Below are 18542 nucleotides of genomic sequence, written 5' to 3'. Positions count from 1 at the left end.
ATTTCTAAAAAAAATTATAGAAAAAAATTATAACCTTAAGAAGGACATGTCTATAAAGGTGCAAGATGCAAACAGAACATAGATTGAACCAGAAAAGAAAGTTCCCCCACCATATAATAATTAGAACACTAAACATACAGAATGAAGGAAAAAAATATTAAAAACTGCAAGGTAAAAAGGTTAAGTAACATATAAAGGGAGACCTATTAGAATTGCAGCCAACTTCTTAGTGAAGGCTCTAAAAGCCAGAATGGCCAAGACAGATGTCTTACAGACTCTAAGAGACCACAAATGCCAGACCAAACTACTATACTCCCCAAAATTTTAAATCACCATAGATGAAGAAAACAAGATATTCCATGGGAAAGTCAATTTTAAACAATATTATCCACAAATTCAGCCCTACAGAAAGTACTAAAAGCACTCCAACCCAAAGAGGTTGTCTACACCCAGGAAAATACAGTAAATAATAATCTCACACAGCAAACATAAAAGCAGGGACACACACACACACACACACACACACACACACACACACACACACACTACTACTACTACTACCAATACCAACAAAAAATAATAGGAATCAACAATCATTGGTCATTAATTTCTCTCAATATCAATGGTCTCAATTTCCCAATAAAAAGACACAGGTTAACAGAATGTCCGCAAAAACAGAATCCATCTTTCCTCAACCTCAATACCAAAGAGAGATATTACCTCAGAGTAAAAGGTTATAAAAAGATTTTCCAAGCAAACTGACCCAAGAAGCAAGCTGGTATAGCTATTCTTCTATCTAACAAAATATGCTTCTAACCAAAATTTATCAAAAGAGAAAGGGAAGGATACTTCATATTCATCAAAGGAACAAACCACCAAAATGATGTTTCAATTCTTAATATCTGTGCCTCAAACATAAGGGTACTCACATTTGTAAAAGTAACATTACTAAAATTTAAATTACATATTAATAGTAAGAGACTTCAATACCCCACTCTCACCAATGAACAGGACATTCAGGCAAACAGAAATAATGCAACTAATAGATGTTATGAACCTAATGGACCAACCATATCAGAAAGCTAAAGAATGTTTCACCCAAACACAAGAGAAGATACCTTCTCAGTACCCCATGGAACTTTCTCCAAAATTGACCACACATACTCATCACAAAGCCAGTCTCAACAGATACAAGAAAATTAAAATAACCCCTTGTGTCCTATCAAATCACCACTGACTAAAGTTGAATTTTAACAACAGAAAGCCTACAAACTCATAGAAACTGAACAACTCTCTGCTGAATGACTACTGGGTAAATCAGAAATAAAGAAAGAAATTAAGGACTTCTTAAAATTCAATGAAAATTAATACACCGCATACCCAAAACTTATGGGATACAATAATTAAGAGAAAAGTAGCACTAGTGCCTACATTAAAAAAAAAAAAAAAAAATGGAGCGCTCTCATACTAGCAACTAAACAGCACACCTGAAAGCTGTGTAGGAAAAAAAGAAGCAAGCATACCCAGAGGAGTAGACGGCAAGAAATAATAAAACTGAGAGCTGACGTCAATAAAATACAAAAAAGAACAATACAAAGAATCAAAGGAGAGTTTGTTCTTTGAGAAAATCAAGAAGATAGACAAATGTCTATCCAAACTAACTTAAGCTGGAAAGAAACTATCCAAATTAACAAAATCAGAAATGAAAAATGGAACACAACACAACAGACACAGAGGAAATCCAAAGAATCGTTAGTCTTATTTCAAACAATTGTACTCCACAAAATTGGAAAATCTAAATGAGATAGACAATTTTCTTGGTAGATACCACTTACCAAACTTAAATCAAGATTAGATAAACAAGTTAAATATAGACACATAACCCCTAAGCAAATAGAAGCAGTAATTAAAAGGCTCTCAACCAAAAAAGAAAAAAGGAAAGGAAAGAAAAAGCTTAAGGCCAGACAGTTTTACCAAAGAATTCAATCAGACTTTCAAATACTCCTTAAATTATCCCGTGAAATAGAAACACTGCCAAATTCATTTTGTGAAGCCAGTCACTCTGATACCCAAACCACACACAAATTAAACAAATAAAGGGATTTACAAGCCAATTTCTCCCACAAACATTATGCAGAAATAATCAATAAAATATTGTGAACAGAATCCAAGAACACATCAAAAGATCAACCACCATGATCAAATAGGCTCTATCTCAGAGATGCAGGGATGGTTCAACTTATGAAAAATTTTCAATGTAATACACAGTATAAAAGCACTCGGGAGGCAGAGGTAGGAGAATTGTCATGAGTTTGAAGCCATCCTGGTCTACAAAGTGAGTCCAGGCCAGCCAAGGCTACACAGAAAAACCCTGTCTCAAAAAACCAAAACCAAAAATAATTAAATAAATAAATAAAAACTAAAAGAAAAAACTCACATAATCAGCTCATTCGATGCTGAAAAAAAAAAAAAAAAAAAAAGCCTTTGACAAAATCTAACACCCCTTCATGATAAAAGTCTTGGAGAGATCAGGGATACAAGAGACATAATAAACATAATAAAGGCAATTTACAGTAACCAACATCTAACTAAATGGAGAGAAACTCAAAGCAATTCCCCTAAAATCAGAAACAAGACAGGGCTGTCCACTCTTTCCATATCTATCCAATATAGTTCTTGACGTTCTAGATGGAGCAGTAAGACTCCTGAAAGAGATGAAGGGGATAAAAACGGGAAAGAAGTCAAGGTATTGCTGTTTACAAATGATATGTTTATACACACACACACACACACACACACACACACACATATATATATAGTTACCCCAAAAACTCTACTATGGAACTCCTATAGCTGATAAATGCTTTCAGCAAAGTAGCTGGATACAAGATTAAGTAAAAACAAACAAACAAACAAACAAAGACCAAAACAAAACCCAAAACAAAAATAACAATAGCATTCCTACATACCGATGACAAATGGACTGAGAAAGAAATCAGAGAAGCTACATTCTTCACAAGAGCCACAGAGGAACATCAAATGGCCTAGAAACACTTTTTTTTTAAATGCTCAACGTTCTTAGTTATCATGGAAATCCAAATCAAAACAATTCTGAGATTACAATTTACACCCATCAGAATGGCTAAGATAAAAATCCAAATGACACCACATGCCAATTAAAAATGGGGTACAGAGTTAAACAGAAACTTCTCAACAGGAATATCGAATGGCCAGGAAACATTTAAAGAAATGCTCAATACCCCTAGTCATCAGGGAAATGCAAATCAAAAAGCCTCTGAGATTCCATCTTACACCTATCAGAATGGCTAACATCAAAAACTCAAGTGACAACACATGCTGGCAAAGATGTGGAGAAAGGGGAACACTCTTCCATTGCTGGCGGGAGTGCAGACTTGTACAACCACTTTGGAAATCAATCTGGCATTTTCTCAGAAAATTGAGAATAGCTCTACCTCAAGACCCAGCTATACCACTCCTAGGGATACACCCAAGAGATGCTCCACCATACAGCAAGGACGTTTACTCAACTATGTTCATAGCAGCTTTATTTGTAATACGCAGAATCTGGAAACAACCTAGATGCCCTTCAACTGAAACATGGATAAAGAAAATCTGGTACATTTACACAATGGAATACTCTTCAGCTATTAAAAACAAAGAAATCCTGAAATGTGCAGGCAAATGGATGGAACTAGAAAAGATAATAAGAGAAAGATAGAAAACAGACCACTCACACACACAAGCATCCAAGAGGAAAAGGTAGATGAAGTTTAAAAACTTCAACCCCATTTATTGTCGGTTCACAATTTTTATACTTCTGAGACAAAGCTCTCAGTGTCACAAAAAAGAATTACCTTATAGTTAAAAAGTCAATTAATCACAAAAACAGGTGAATACAAAAATAAAAACAGCTTACATATTTTTCATTTAAAAACAACATTTCTTATCTATATATCCATTACATAAGTTCATAGTGAGCTCAGAATGACAAGGATTGATAAGACCTAATGGTTAAAAGGATCCAAGAGGTTACAAAAAGATACATGCCTTTTCAATTAGGACTGACTTCACTGCACATTTTCTAACTATCTCTTAGTTTATAGTGAATTCAAGATATTAATTTTATCTGTCTTCTATTCCAAGATACTAAGTGAATTTAGAATGACAGTATTTCATGCCATAAAGTGACAAGGTGGAAGGAAATACAATGAAATAGTTTGTGGTTTTTGTTTTGTTTTGTTTTGGTTTGGTTTGGTTTGGTTTGGTTTGGTTTGGTTTTGGTTTTTCGAGACAGGGTTTCTCTGTGTAGCCTTGGCTGTCCTAGACTCGCTTTGTAGACCAGGCTGGCCTCGAACTCACATCGATCCACCTGCCTCTGCCTCCTGAGTGCTGGGATTAAAGGCATGCGCCACCACCGCCCAGCTTGTGTATTTTTATATAAAGGTTTGTACTTAGTTAAGACATTTCTAGGTAGCCCCATTATATTTGGGGTTAATGGGAAGTTTAAACAATTTGCCTACATTTGTGGTGCATATTGAGGGTGCCTTGCCTAGAGTGAAATCCACAAACCTGTCTCAGGCCTGTTTCTATCCTAGAGGAGTTAAGTGTCAGTGACAAGAGAAAAATGTATATATATACACACATATATGAAGGGCATAGCAAATACAAGCACAGAAAGGCAGTCTGCAGCAAGAAGCAATCTAGAGTTGAGCTCCCTAAGAACTTTGCCTCCCAGGGCACATCTATCACAGATAGTGCAGTAGTAGTCACCTCCAGGAAACTCATTAGCTTGCCTCAAGTCCATTCCTTCATGAATGGCTCCTGACAAAAATTTCAAGCCTTTGAAGAAAGAAAATGAAGGAAGTATCATAAGATAGAAAGACCTTCTGTGTTCATGAATCGGTAGGATTAACATTGTAAAAATGGCCATTTTACCAAAAGATTCAATGCAATCATATCATCAAAATTCCAACACAATTCTTTACAGACCTTGAAAAAAATCAGTACTCGCCTTCATATAGAAAAAAAAAACAAGATAGCTAAAAACAATACTGAACAATAAAAGAAATTCCTGCAGTATCACTATCCCTGATTTTAAGCATACTACAAAGCTATAGTAATAAAAATTGTGTGGGATTGGCATAAAAACAGACATATTGATCAATGGAATTAAACTGAATACCAAGACATCAATTCACATACCTATAGTGACCTGATTTTTAATAAAGAAGCCACAAATATACAATGGAAAAAAAGAAATCATCTTCCACAAATGGAGCTGTTCTAACTGGATGGTGGAATGTGGAATATGCAAATAGATACATATCTATCCTCTTCCACAAAACTCAAGTCCAAGTGGATCAAAGACATCAACATAAAACCAGATGCACTGAACCTGAGAGAACAGAAAGAGAGGAAAAGTCTCGAATGCATTGGCGCAGGAGACAACTTCCTGCACAGAAACCCAATAACAGAGGCACTAAAATCGACAATTAATAAATACCTCATGAAACTGAAAAGCTTCTGTAAGGCAAAGAACACTATCAATAGGTCAAAGCAGCAGCCTTGAGAGTAGATTTTCAACAACTCCACATTTGAAAGAGATCGAATATCCAAAATAATTAACAAACTCAAAATATTAGAAAATAATAATAATTCATTAAACATAGGGTACATATATAAACAGAATTCTCAATAGAGGATTCACAAATGGTCACGAAACACTTAAAGAAATGTTCAACATTCTTAGCCATTAGGGAAATGCAAATCAAACTACTTTGAGATTGCATCTTACACCTGTCTGAATGGCTAAATTCAAAGGCACAAGTGACAGCTCATGCTGGTGAGGATGTGGAGCAAGGGGGACACCTCCTCCATTGCTGGTGGGAGTGCACACTTGTACAGCCAGTATGGAAATCAATTTGGCAGTTTCTCAGAAAATTGGGAATCAATCTACCTCAAGAACCAGCTATTCCATTCCTGGGTATACACCCAAAGGATGCTCCATTCTACCACAAGGACATTTGCTCAACTATATTCATAGCAGCTTTATTTGTAATAGCCAGAAACATTCCCTCAACTGAAGGATAGATAAAGGAAATGTGGTACATTTACACAATTGAGTATCCCTTAGCTGTTAAAAATAATGATAATAACATCATAAAATGCATGGAAATAGAAAAAAATCATCCTGAGTGAGCAGACCCAGGAAGACAAATACAGTATACACTCTCTTAGAAATGCATGTTGCCAGTGAAGCAAGGGATAACCATGCTACAACCCACAGATTCAGAAAGGCTAAGCAACAATCAGTGTAAGGGGGCGGGGATGCACGGATCTCCTTGGGAAAGGAAAATAGATTTCTTGCATGGACTGGGTGGGGATAGGAACAGGAACAGGAATGGTCAGGTGGGGAGGAGGGAGAACATGGAGAGAGACCACTAGAAGGGGCAGCACATTTAGTAGATGAGGTAGAAACCCAGTGCAGTGGAAACTTCCAGGAATCTACCAATGAGCCTGGCAAAGATTTCTAGTAATGGAGGATACATAGCCTGAACCAACCATTTTCTATAACATGGCAAGGCTTCCAGTAGAGGAGCTGGGGCATCAATTTAGCCACAAAACCTGCAACCTATAATTTGTCCTGCCTGTAAGATGTGCTGGGGTAAAGGTGATGCTGAACTTGTGGGAGTGGCCAACCAATGACTGTCCAACTTGAGACTCAGGCCACAAGAGGGAGCCCATGCCTAACACTGTCTGTAGGGCCACCAACCAGAGGATGGATATCCCAGAGACCTAGCGTGGAACCAACATGACTGGCAGAAGAAGAAAAAAAAAGCCAATGAAATGATTCCTAATGATATTCCGCTATATTCATAGATCATAGCCTAGCATAATTGTCATCAGAGAGGCTTCGTCCAGCAACAGATGGGAGCAGATGCAGAAATGCATATCCGAACATTAAATGGAGCCCGAGGAATCCTGTGGAAAAGGGAAAGGAAGGATGTAGGAGCCAGAGAGGTCAAGGACACAACACCAAAACACCCACAGAATCAACTAACTGGGGCTCATGTGGGCTCAAACAGACTGAACGGACAATCGGGGAGCTTTCACGGGTCTGACCTAGGCTCTCTGCATATATGTTATGGTTGTGTAGCCTTCTGTTCTTTAGGATGCCTAGCAGTAGGAATAGTGGTTGCCTCTGACCCTTTTTTGCCTGTTTGGGGGACCCTTTCCTCCCACTGGATTATACTGTCCAGCCTTAATATGAAGGGGTGTGCCTAGTCTTATTACAACTTGGTGTGTCACGTTTGGTTGATCTCCCTGGGAGGCCTGTCCTTTTCTAAAGTGAAACAGGAGGAGCAGATGTGGGGAAGAGGAGAGGTAGGAAGAGAGACTGGGAGAAGAGGAGGGAGAGGAAACTGTGGTCAAAATTGGAGGTGAGGGGTGGGGAGAGAATGTATTTGTCTCAGTTTCTTTTCTTATTGCTGTGATAAAATATCCTGAAGAGAAAGAAAGAAACTTAGAGGTGAATGGGTTTATTCTGGCTCACAGGTCTAGGTGACAGTGGCAGGAACGTCAGGAAACTGGTCACATTGGCTCCATAGTCAGGAAGCAGAGTATGGTGAATGCTGTTGGCCTTGTTTGTCCACTCTACAGTCCAGGATGCCCTGCCTGGGGAATGGACACACCCAGAGTTAAGGCGAACCTTCCTATATCGATGACCATAATCAGGATAGTCTGCCACAGGCACACCAAAGGGCCAGTTTCCCAGGAGAATCTAGATTCTTCCAAGCTGATGATGAACATTTACCATTGTTATTCCACAGCTACAGACCCAGAAGAAGCTGGCCCTGGTTCTAATGTCTTCTGTCCCACTTTTCAGTGTTTTCCTGTATGGAACTCACATCTAAAATGAACCTACCGATTTTCCCACCCAGCTCCCCCTCACATCCAAGCTGGGGCTTAACCTTCCTCAACCCTTAACCTCCCTAAGGGACCCTCCATCCCTACAGGTGCTTGACGTGGACCAACAGGTCATTTTCCAGTACCAGGCTCCTGAGGGGAGACAGGAGGGTTAGAAATAATAAAGAAGACATGGAAATTGGAATCAAAACGTCTGCATGAGCTGATAACTCATGCCAGCAAGTTTATTAAGAAGTACAGAATCGTATATATACTATTTGCAGGGGACAAGTGGGATAGGGTCACACACACACACACACACACACACACACAAACTATCACAAAATGGGATGAAGTCAACAAAAGCTTCAAATAACGTTGCACAAAGAGAGCGCAGGATATCTATGTCACTTGTGTCACAGACCAAGAACACAGCAGCACTGGGATGGATTGCCCATAGTCCCTTAGGTGGAAAGAGTTGGGTTCCCAGTGTCCAAAATCAAAGCTCCCCAGGGCCCCTGCCAAGCCTGTTCCTGGTTTTAGACAAAGAATTATGTTCCTTCTCCATACCTCAGGGACTCAGGGAAAGCCTTGGATCACCATGGCTCTCAGCCACATATCTAAGAATCATTCTTAACTGGTGGCACATTCCTTTAATCCCACACTCTGGGAGGCAGAGGCAGGCTGGTCACTGTGAGTTCAAGGCCTGGACTGTGAGACCACATCAGCCAAGGCTACACAGAGAAGCCCTGCCTCAAAAAACAAACAAACAAAAAGAAAAGCAAAAAGAATCATTCTTAATTCTCTTTTTTCTTTCCCTCCTTCTCTCACACCCAAATCTTTTGGTACGCCTATTGTTTTTCCTATCGTTTTCAAATTCATCCCTTTCTCCATGCCTCACAGGGCTGCATCTCTCAAGTTCACCAATCACTGTCCAGATGCATTATGTATAAGCTTCCTGTTTGGTTTGGGGGTTTCTAAGTTCGTCCCTCTAACCCACTCTCTGCCTGAATTCAAAGTGACTCTTTTACAATCACAGCCACATGGTACATAATTGTACTTCAGTGAGCAATGCACTGCATACACCATGACGGTCCCAGGAAGTGACAGTGAAGCTGAAAACTTGTCAGAGTTTTGTAGCTTGTGGTGTCCTGAGATGGGGTTTGGAAAGTGACTGGAAAATGATGGCTCTGATCTCATCAGTTACTTAATCCACCTATGGCTGCATAATGGGCCACTGGGAGGTGGTGGCAACTGTGGAGGGTAGAGCCTGATTGAAGGATGCCAATCACTGAGTATCCACAGAAAGAAATCTCTGAAACCATGAGCCAAAATTCTTCCCTCCTTCGATTTTCTTGGGTGCGATTGTGAATCTGAATTCTCAACTTGATGATGAAGAATCCTGTCTTTTTGTGGGTCTGCAGCTTCTTGTTTCCTTCTTAATCCAAGACAGGGAGAGACGGGAAAAACTTCCACCTTACTACCCACTAGATAGGCAGCCTGAGAACTTAGACTTCTAACCCTGGGTCCCAAAAATAAGGAACAACCAAGTTGCCCCAGAAGTTTCTCAAAAGCCTCCCACCACAGGTGTTGCACTCTGGTTCCTGGAGTAATTTGGAAACTGCCTATGAGTAACTTGTTCCGGGAACTGGGGAGTAACTCTTGAGGTTAACCCATGGGCAGTTTTCCAATATAAGATGTCACCAGCTAGGGGTCCCCACCCGTTTGTGGTCAGATGACCAACTGTCCCGTGGTCAGATGTCCTAATGTCCAGCCCCACCTGCTTTGTGGTTTTTGCCTTTAAAACTAGCCTGCAACAGCTACTCGGGGTCCTTCACCTCCCGAGTGCTGAGGGACCCTGACACATCAACAATTGGCACTTCTGGTGTGTTAGTAATAAATTTTACCTATACCTCCAGCCTGTGTGATTTGAGTGGTGACCCCCCCCCCTTCCTGAATTGGACTTTAGTATCCAACAATGAGACCTAGAATCATCCAAGATATGAGCCTCTGGATATGCCTGCTGGGGATTATCTCAACTAAGTCAATGGAGGTGGGAAAATGTACCCACTGTGGGTGGCATCATTCCCTGGGCTAGGATCACAGACTGTAGAAAAAGGAGTAAGTGAACTCTGATCGTAAAAAATAAAAATTAAATTAAATTAAAACACTCTCTGCTTTTTAACAGGGATGCAGTGTGACCAACTGCCTCAAGTGAGAAACTGTAAAATTGTAAAATTATAAAATGTAAGACCTGAGGCTTCTCCCAGTTCTCGTTACTACTAGCCTCAGGAGTTCCACCCTAGTTCCCAGAATAGCTACATACGAGCTCCCAACTATCAAAGGTCCCATACGGTTTCCAGTAACCTCCCTAGGGACCCACACCCAAGTCCCCACAAGAGGTCTCCCAACGCCAATGTCCATATGGTCTAACTTGATAAGCAACCCCACCTGCTTTGTGGTTTTAGCCTTTAAAACTAGCCTGTAACAGCTACTCGGGGTCCTTCACCTCCCGAGTGCTGAGGGACCCTGACACATCAACAATTGGGACTTCTGATGTGTCAGTAATAAATTTTACCTATACCTCCAGCCTGTGTGATTTGAGTGGTCTCTCGCAGCAACCCCCTTACTGAATTGGACTCGAGGGTCCAACACAAGCTCCATGTGGCTGTGAGTTCCCCACCATGGTAGACCCAAATTGTGAGCCAATAGAGCCCCTTCCTCCTTTAAGTTGCATTTCTTGGGTATTTTATTACAGCAAAAAGACAAGTAACTAAGACATCAGGTACTTTAATCAGTGACAAAAAGTAACCAACTGTGGGGAGACGTGCTAAATTCTGCCAAGTCAGAAATCCCAGGCTTAGGCTGCATGCTGTGACCTTCCAGCTGCTGAGCTCTGCCGGAGGAGGTCTTTGTGTTCCAGGCCATCCTTGGACTTTCACCTTTGAAAGAAGTAGGGAAATCCCTACTGAGAAACACCTGGAGGGTTAAGGAATTCCTTTCAGAGAGCTACTCAGTAATAGAAAGTTCTTACAAGGAGCTGTTCAGGCTATTGTGTTCTTCTTGCCTTGGGAGCTAGGGAGAGAGGGATCAGAATAGATCCTATTGGCCTCACATATAAAGTTTTACTCGGCTGCATTAAACGGAATCTTGATCAGAAATTTCCTGCCTTGATTCGTTATTTCTCGCCTCTCTGTATCCTACTTTCAATCCCCACTCCCTCTTTCAGGTGAACCCCGATTCGATTTTTCCAGCTGGGCCGGACCTGACAACCAACACATGCAGTACTATGAAGTGGACCATATCCACTTAGTTACTCTAGAACTGTTTTCCCAAAAGTTCCCATCCCTATGTCGGACACATAAAGGACTTCACACACAGTGCTTCAGACTGGTAAGAAGGACAAGACCTTCCTCTAGTCAGGCTCAGAGGAGTGAAGAAACAAGGTGCAGGTATGTATTTTGACAATGTGTGCAGAAAACATCGAGCACAGCCTCCTCCTCCAGGGTGACTGCTCCCTTACAGAGATGCCCCCTCCTGAGATTACCTCACCTTTGCCTCCTACATCCAGCTGTCTTTAATAGATGGCTGGATTTCCCAAATGCTGAACTCCACGTGAGCAGACACAACCAAGAATCACCTGAAAAATGCCTTTCAGTAAGGGAGTATCTACACTGAGTTGGCCTTCGGGATGGCCTTTGGAGGGGGCTCTTCATCACTTGGTTGGTGGTGGAAGACCCAGCCCACTATGTGTGATGTCATGCCCTAGGCAGAGAGGTTCTTAAACTATATGAGCAGAGAAACCAAGCTGAGCACAGGCAAGTGAGGATGCGTGAATTCATCTCTCTCTGCCGTTGACTGTGGGCGGGGCTAGATGCTAGAGTCCCTCCTACAATGCTGGGCTGTAACCTGGAATTGTAAACTGAATAAACACTTCCTCCCCTTAAGTTAACTTCTGTCAGGGTATTTTTTATCACAGCAACAGATATGAAACTGGGACAGAAACATCTTCACAGATCCTAGGAGGAACTCTTTTCCTTTGCAGTCATTTTCCCTGCCCTGTCTACCTACCCTGATGACTTTAAGCCAGTGCCAGACACCGAAGCAACAACCGGAAGCTAGCCAACCACTTAGTCCTGGGTCACAAGCCCCAATCCTATTCCATATGATGCAAAGTGTATCTGCTTCTCCGATGGAACTACATCTCAGAGTCTGTTTCTGGGGAAACCCATCCAAAGGCAAGTCACTGAATAGATGTTTTGTGATATATTATGGTGGTTAACACTGATTGTCTACCTCACCAAGATATGAAATGATCAAAGAGACTAGACTTGGGAATGTCAATCAGGATTACCTAGAATATGTTAAATTGTGATCGGGAAGAAACAGCCAAACTGTGAGCATCACTGTTCCCTGGGCTGGGGTCTCCCTGAGCGCTGGCTTTCACAGCGCTCTGTTCTCTGCTTCCTGGCTCACTGTACATCACTACCATTTCCCTGCCAAGGCAGACTGTGTCCCCTAGAACAGTGACCCACAATAAAGGCTCCACCACCCCTCCCCACCCCCCAGTGCTCTGCCAGGTATTTCATTGCTGCAGCAGCAACAACAACAACCAAGTACCTGATACTGCAATGGTTCTCAACCCAGGCACATGAGATTAAAGGCTGTACTCAGTCTTCCGGAGCACACAGGCCCTGGGGGCGGGGATGGGGGGGTGGGGGTGGGGAATGGCAGAATTCATCCAGGATGTGTAAAACTGGTGCACCCTGCTGACACAAGGGACCAAGAGGGAGTCTCCACACAGAGCTTGTCACAGCAGGCAGTCTGAGGACAGAAACTGACTAATTCTCAGCACAGGTGTTCTCGCTGGGTATTGAAACTTGGCCTGAAGTCAAAATAGTCTTTCTGGCTCTTCCTACACCGGCAGGTGTTCTTCACTCCTAACCCTGAAATGCATGTGTCTTCTAAGACTATAAAAATAGGCATCACTGGTGTTTCTTTATTGGGGCACTTACAGACAAACAGCACTGGGAAAGCTGCATACATCATTTATTTTATTTTTAATGTATATTTTATTTATTAGAATTTATTCACATTGCCGGGCGTGGGGGCGCACGCCTTTAATCCCAGCACTCGGGAGGCAGAGGCAGGCAGATCGCTGTGAGTTCGAGGCCAGCCTGGTCTACAAAGTGAGTCCAGGCTACACAGAGCCAAGGCTACACAGAGAAACCCTGTCTCAAAAAAACAAAAAAAAAAAAAAAAAAAAGAATTTATTCACATTACATCCCCATTGTTATCTCCTCTCTCTTATCTTCCCATTCCCACCATCCCTCCCTCTTCTGCCTATATCCCTCCCCTAGACCTCTAATGGGGCAGCGGGGGCTCCTACCCCCCTGTCTGGCAACAGCCTGTATTAGGCCTCATCCGGATAGCCTACATCCCCTTCCTCTGTGTGCCCACTAGGCTGTCTTGCCAAGGGGCAGTGACCAGATCATGGGCACCAGAGGGCATGTCAGAGGCTCAGCAGCAGCTCCCTCCCCCACATGTGGAGAATCTGAGGCCTATCTGTTACATCTGAACAGAGGGTCTTGGTTCTCTGCATGTATGGTCTGTGGCTGGTGCATCAGTTTGTGAGGCCCCACTGTGTTCAGATCTGCAGGCCTTGATAGTCTTCCTGTGGAGCTCCTGCTCCCTCCCAGACCTTTTACTCCCCCACTCTTCCCTACAACTCTCAGCACTCTGCCCAGAGTCCAGCTTTGAGTCCCAGTATCTGTTCCGAACCCTCACTGGGTGGAGTCTCTCAAAGGACATCTATGTTGGGCTATACCCATTTAAAGGGAGTATATAACATGCATGGCTTTCTGGGTCTGGGTTACCTCACTTAGGATGATCATTTCTACTTCCATCCATTTGCCTGCAAATTTTAAGATTTCCTCGTTTTTAATAGCTGAATAGCATTCCATTGTATAAGTGTTTCTTTATCCATTCTTTGGTTAAGGGACATCTAGGTTGTTTCCAGATTCTGGCTATTACAAATAAAGCTGCTATGAACATAGTTGAGCAAATGTCATTGTGTGGTGGAGCATCTTTTGGGTATATGCCCAGGAGTGATATAGCTGGGTCTTGAGGAAGGCCTATTCCCAACTTTTTTAGCAAGCACCAGATTGATTTCCAAAGTGGTTGTACAAGTTTGCACTCCCACCATCAATGAAGGACTGTTTCCATTTCTCCACATCCTTACCAGCATGTGCTGTCACTTGAGTTTTTGATCTTAGCCATTCTGATGGGTGTAAGATGGAATCTCAGAGTCATTTTGATTCGCATTTCTTTGATGACTAGGATTGTTGAGCATTCCTTTAAATGTTTCTCAGCCATTTGATATTCCTGTTGAGAATTCTGTTTAGCTCTGTACCCCATTTTTAATTGGATTATTTGGTTTGATGGTGTTTAATTTCTTGAGTTCTTTGTATATTTTAGATATTAAACCTTTATTGGATGTAGGGTTAGTGAAGATCTTTTCCCAGTCTGTAGGCTGTCGCTCTGTTCTGTTGACAGTGTCCTTTGCCTTACACAGGCTTTTGAGTTTCATGAGGTCCCATGGGCCAGTTGATCAATGGAATCAAATTGAAGACCCAGAAATAAATCCACACACCTATGAACTTTTGATTTTTGGCAAAGAAGCCAAAACCATACAATGGGGAAAAAAGACAGCATCTTCAACAAATGGTACTAACTAGATGTCTACATGTAGAAAAATGCAAATAGATCCATATTCATCACCATGTACAAAACTCAAGTCCAACTATATTAAAGACCTCAGCATAAAACCAGACACACTAAATTTGTTAGAAGAAAAAGTGGGAAAGAGCCTAGAACTCATTGGCACAGGAGACAACTTCCTGAACAGAACACCAATAGCTCAAGCTCTAAGATCAACAATTAAATGGGACTCTGACATACATCATTTATAAAGTGTTCCGCTCCTGTACGAGGCTTGCTAGATCTGATGTGTGAGTATAGAAGTGTGTATATTCATAAATTCCTGGTGCTGGTGTGCTTCAGATTTGTGGCATCTGAGAAAAGCAGGGGGACAGGTCAGCTGTGAAGAAGCATTTGAAGAGTTGTTCACTAAACAAACTTGTGAATTTCTAAGTTGCTTCATGTCTCCAAAATATAGGAATTATGGATTAGGATTAAAAAGATCAAATTCTAAGTAGAATACTGGAAACCCTGCAAATAAACTTAATTTTCTAATTTAATAAATAATTTCTACCCCAATAAGACTATTTTTATACCAAATATTTTCTATCTACCTAAGTTTCCAATACCTCCTCTTACAGCTAGACTTTGTTCCCAGTAGAAGAAAATAAATTCTATACATAATGAGTTATTTTGAAGCTGTTTTTAGTCTAGGACTTCAAAATAGACATAATGTACTTTTGCAATGCTTTATAACTTGGGAACAGTAACCCATTGTGATAAAAACCACAGATTTTGTTATTCATAAAGAATATATTGATGGAACCATTAATTAAATGATGCTAATACTTTTCTTCCATGAAATTATGATTCACATCTGAGGCTTATAAAAAGATACTAAAATATAAGGAAAGAAAACATCACCCTCCAGACTCAGAGTAAAGTTCCAGTTAGAAGTGATTTCCTAAAGAAACAAACAGATTTTAAAAAAATGTTGGCGAATACCAAGTAGATAGTTATATTTATGTTCATACCCATGTCTGTCCCCACTATAAATGCAGACACAGCTATTTGGTAAATAGTAAATAATTGTTTCCTGATATCTATATCTAGCCATACCTAGATATAATTAGATGCAGATATACTTGATACTGAGAGAGAATTTTTAATTAGTATTAAAGCAACCAGAACAGCAGAGCTCTCTAATTCATAAGCCCAAATTGTTGAGAGTGCAGGTCAGCAGGTTTGCTAGCCCAAGGCCCCAGATGATAAGTCACAAAGAATACAGAGCTGGGAGACAAAGACCTATTGAGTGTTCCAGGGACCGGCTGGCCATAAAAGATAGGGAGGATACACAAGGACAAATTCCTGAGAGAAACAGGTACCAGACATGGTTGAGTGAGTAATGAGCCAAGACCCCTCATCCAATCTTATGGTGTTTGCTTAATCCCCCCTTGAGGCCCGCACACAATGTTCCAGGTTTGAGTCTAACCAGATGTGTCATTAGCTCAGATAAACATCTACCCTTGGGTTCCGAGAAAAACAGGACCCAAGGACTGTTCCCGTGTGATTAAGTCTGACCTTACCCCAGATCTGCCTACGCAATTTGCTGATGTTCAAATGTTTGAAACAACCAATCGTGTGTGGCCGCGCCAAAACTTCCCGCTCCCCCCAACCTTTGTTCATATAAACCCCAAACCCCTGGGCTTCTGGGTCAACCCCTCTGTCTGCTGCGTGAGATACGTGTCGACCCGGAGCTCCGCCAATAAACTGCCTCATGTGTTTACAGCAAGAGATCGTTTGTGTGTCTTTGGGTGCGCACCATCCCAAGGCTTGAGTGAGGGTCTCCCGTTGGGGGTCTTTCAATACAGAAGTTGATAAAATGAAGAGGCCTCCATGAAATGTAAGTGTACAGCTGTAGACCAGCTCTCCATCCACAGCCTTACCCTAGTGCACCACACTCCATATCCACCCTCCATGGCTACCCAGATGCACAGCATGCACTCCAGCACAGCCTGGGAAGTCTGTCCTCTTAATTCTACCCCCTCTGTATCCACCCCAGTCCTCGAATATTCTGGCTTCCACATACAGTGTCCCACCTGCACCTTCTTCAACCTCCAGGCTTGACCCAAGATGCACATCCTATGTGCCAGCCAAGCCTACTGTGTTCACATCATACACAATCAGCAAATCTACACACCCAGCTTTCATCCTCCAAACACATACAATATGGAAGGTTAAAAACAGTATGCCTTCCCCCAGTCAACAAGTTGGGGGGATGAAAACCTGTGTATTCTATCTGACCCTGGAGGAATAAAACGAAATCAACAGCAAACAAATCACCAGTAAGCGCACAAACCCATGGAGATTAGACAGCTCATTACTGAATGATAAAGAAAAAAAGAGAGAGATCCAAAAGTTCCTGGAACTGAACAAAAATGAAAATAGCATACAACAAAACCTCTGGTCCATAGTAATAACAGTCCTATAAGAGAAATATATAGCTAGTGGTTCCTATGTTAAAAAAACAAAAAGAGTACAAGTAAACGACTTAATAATGCAACTCAAGAACTTAGGAAAACATGAAGAAACCAAGCCCAAATCTGGTAAATGACAAGAAACAATAAAAACTAGAGCAGAAATGAACAAAAGAAAGACAAAGAATGGATGAATCTAAGAGCTGGTTTTTTTTTTTTTTTTTCTCAAAAGGATAAACAAGCTCGTTCAACTGAGTGAAGAAAAAAAAAGAAGTAAGGGAGGGAGGGTGGGAGGGAGAGAGAGAGAATAACAGAGTCCAAACTGAACAAAAAAATTACAATAGACACCAAAACTCCAGAACATAAATCATAAAATCTTACACTCCATTAAGTTGGAAACTCTTTGAAAAGTGGATGAATTCCTGGATTAATCCAGACTACCAAAATTAAACTAAGATGGTCAACACCCTAAACAGAGTCATAAGCAATAGGGAGATTGAAATAGCAAAACAGCCCCTAACTAAAAATACACACACACACACACACACACACACACACACACACACACACACACACACTAATTTTAAAAAGGCATAGCCCTAGATGAATTCACAGCATCATTCTACCAGATCAATATCCTTCATAAATATAGGTATAAAAATCTCAATAAAATACTTGCAGACATATATATATGAGATATGCACATAATAAAAATATCATCCACCATAATCAACTCTGCTTTATCCCAGTGATTCAGTGATGGTTCAACACGTGTTAAATCACCAAATGTAAGAACTCAAGACAAAAATCACATGGTCATTTTGATAGATACAGAAAAAGCCTTTGATAAAACCCAGCATACCTTCATGATTAAGGTCCTGGAGAGAGGAGAACTGAAGAGAACATTCCTTAACATAATAACGGCTGTATATGACAAACCCACAGTCAGAATTATTATTCTAAATGGAGGAAAACTCTCAAAGCAATCTCACTAAAAACACAAGATCAGCTTAGAAAACTCAGTAAACTTCTTTACATCAACAATAAGCATACTGAAAAAGAACCATGAGCACATTCACATTTACAAAAACACCAAGGAAAAGAAAATATCTTGGAATAAACCTAACCAATGAAGTAAAAGACCTTTACAATAAAACTTTAAATCTCTGAAGAAAGAGATTGAAGAAGACACTAAAAGAAAGAATGATCTCTCGTGTCATGGATTGGTCAAAAGCAATTTACAGATTCAACACAATCCCAATCAACAGCCCAACATTTTTCACAGAAATAGAAAAAAAATCCTAAAATTCTTATGAGACCTAGATACTGCTTGCAACCCTAAAGAAAAAGAACAATTCTTGAGGAATTATCATTTCAGATACAAAGATATATTGCAGTTATAATAAATAATAGTATGGTACTGGCACAACACAGACATGT

This window comes from Acomys russatus, chromosome 25 (genome assembly GCF_903995435.1).
Source record: "Acomys russatus chromosome 25, mAcoRus1.1, whole genome shotgun sequence".
Taxonomy (NCBI): Eukaryota; Metazoa; Chordata; class Mammalia; order Rodentia; family Muridae; genus Acomys; species Acomys russatus.
The sequence above is the reverse complement of the archived record's forward strand: the minus strand, read 5'-3'. Positions refer to the sequence as shown.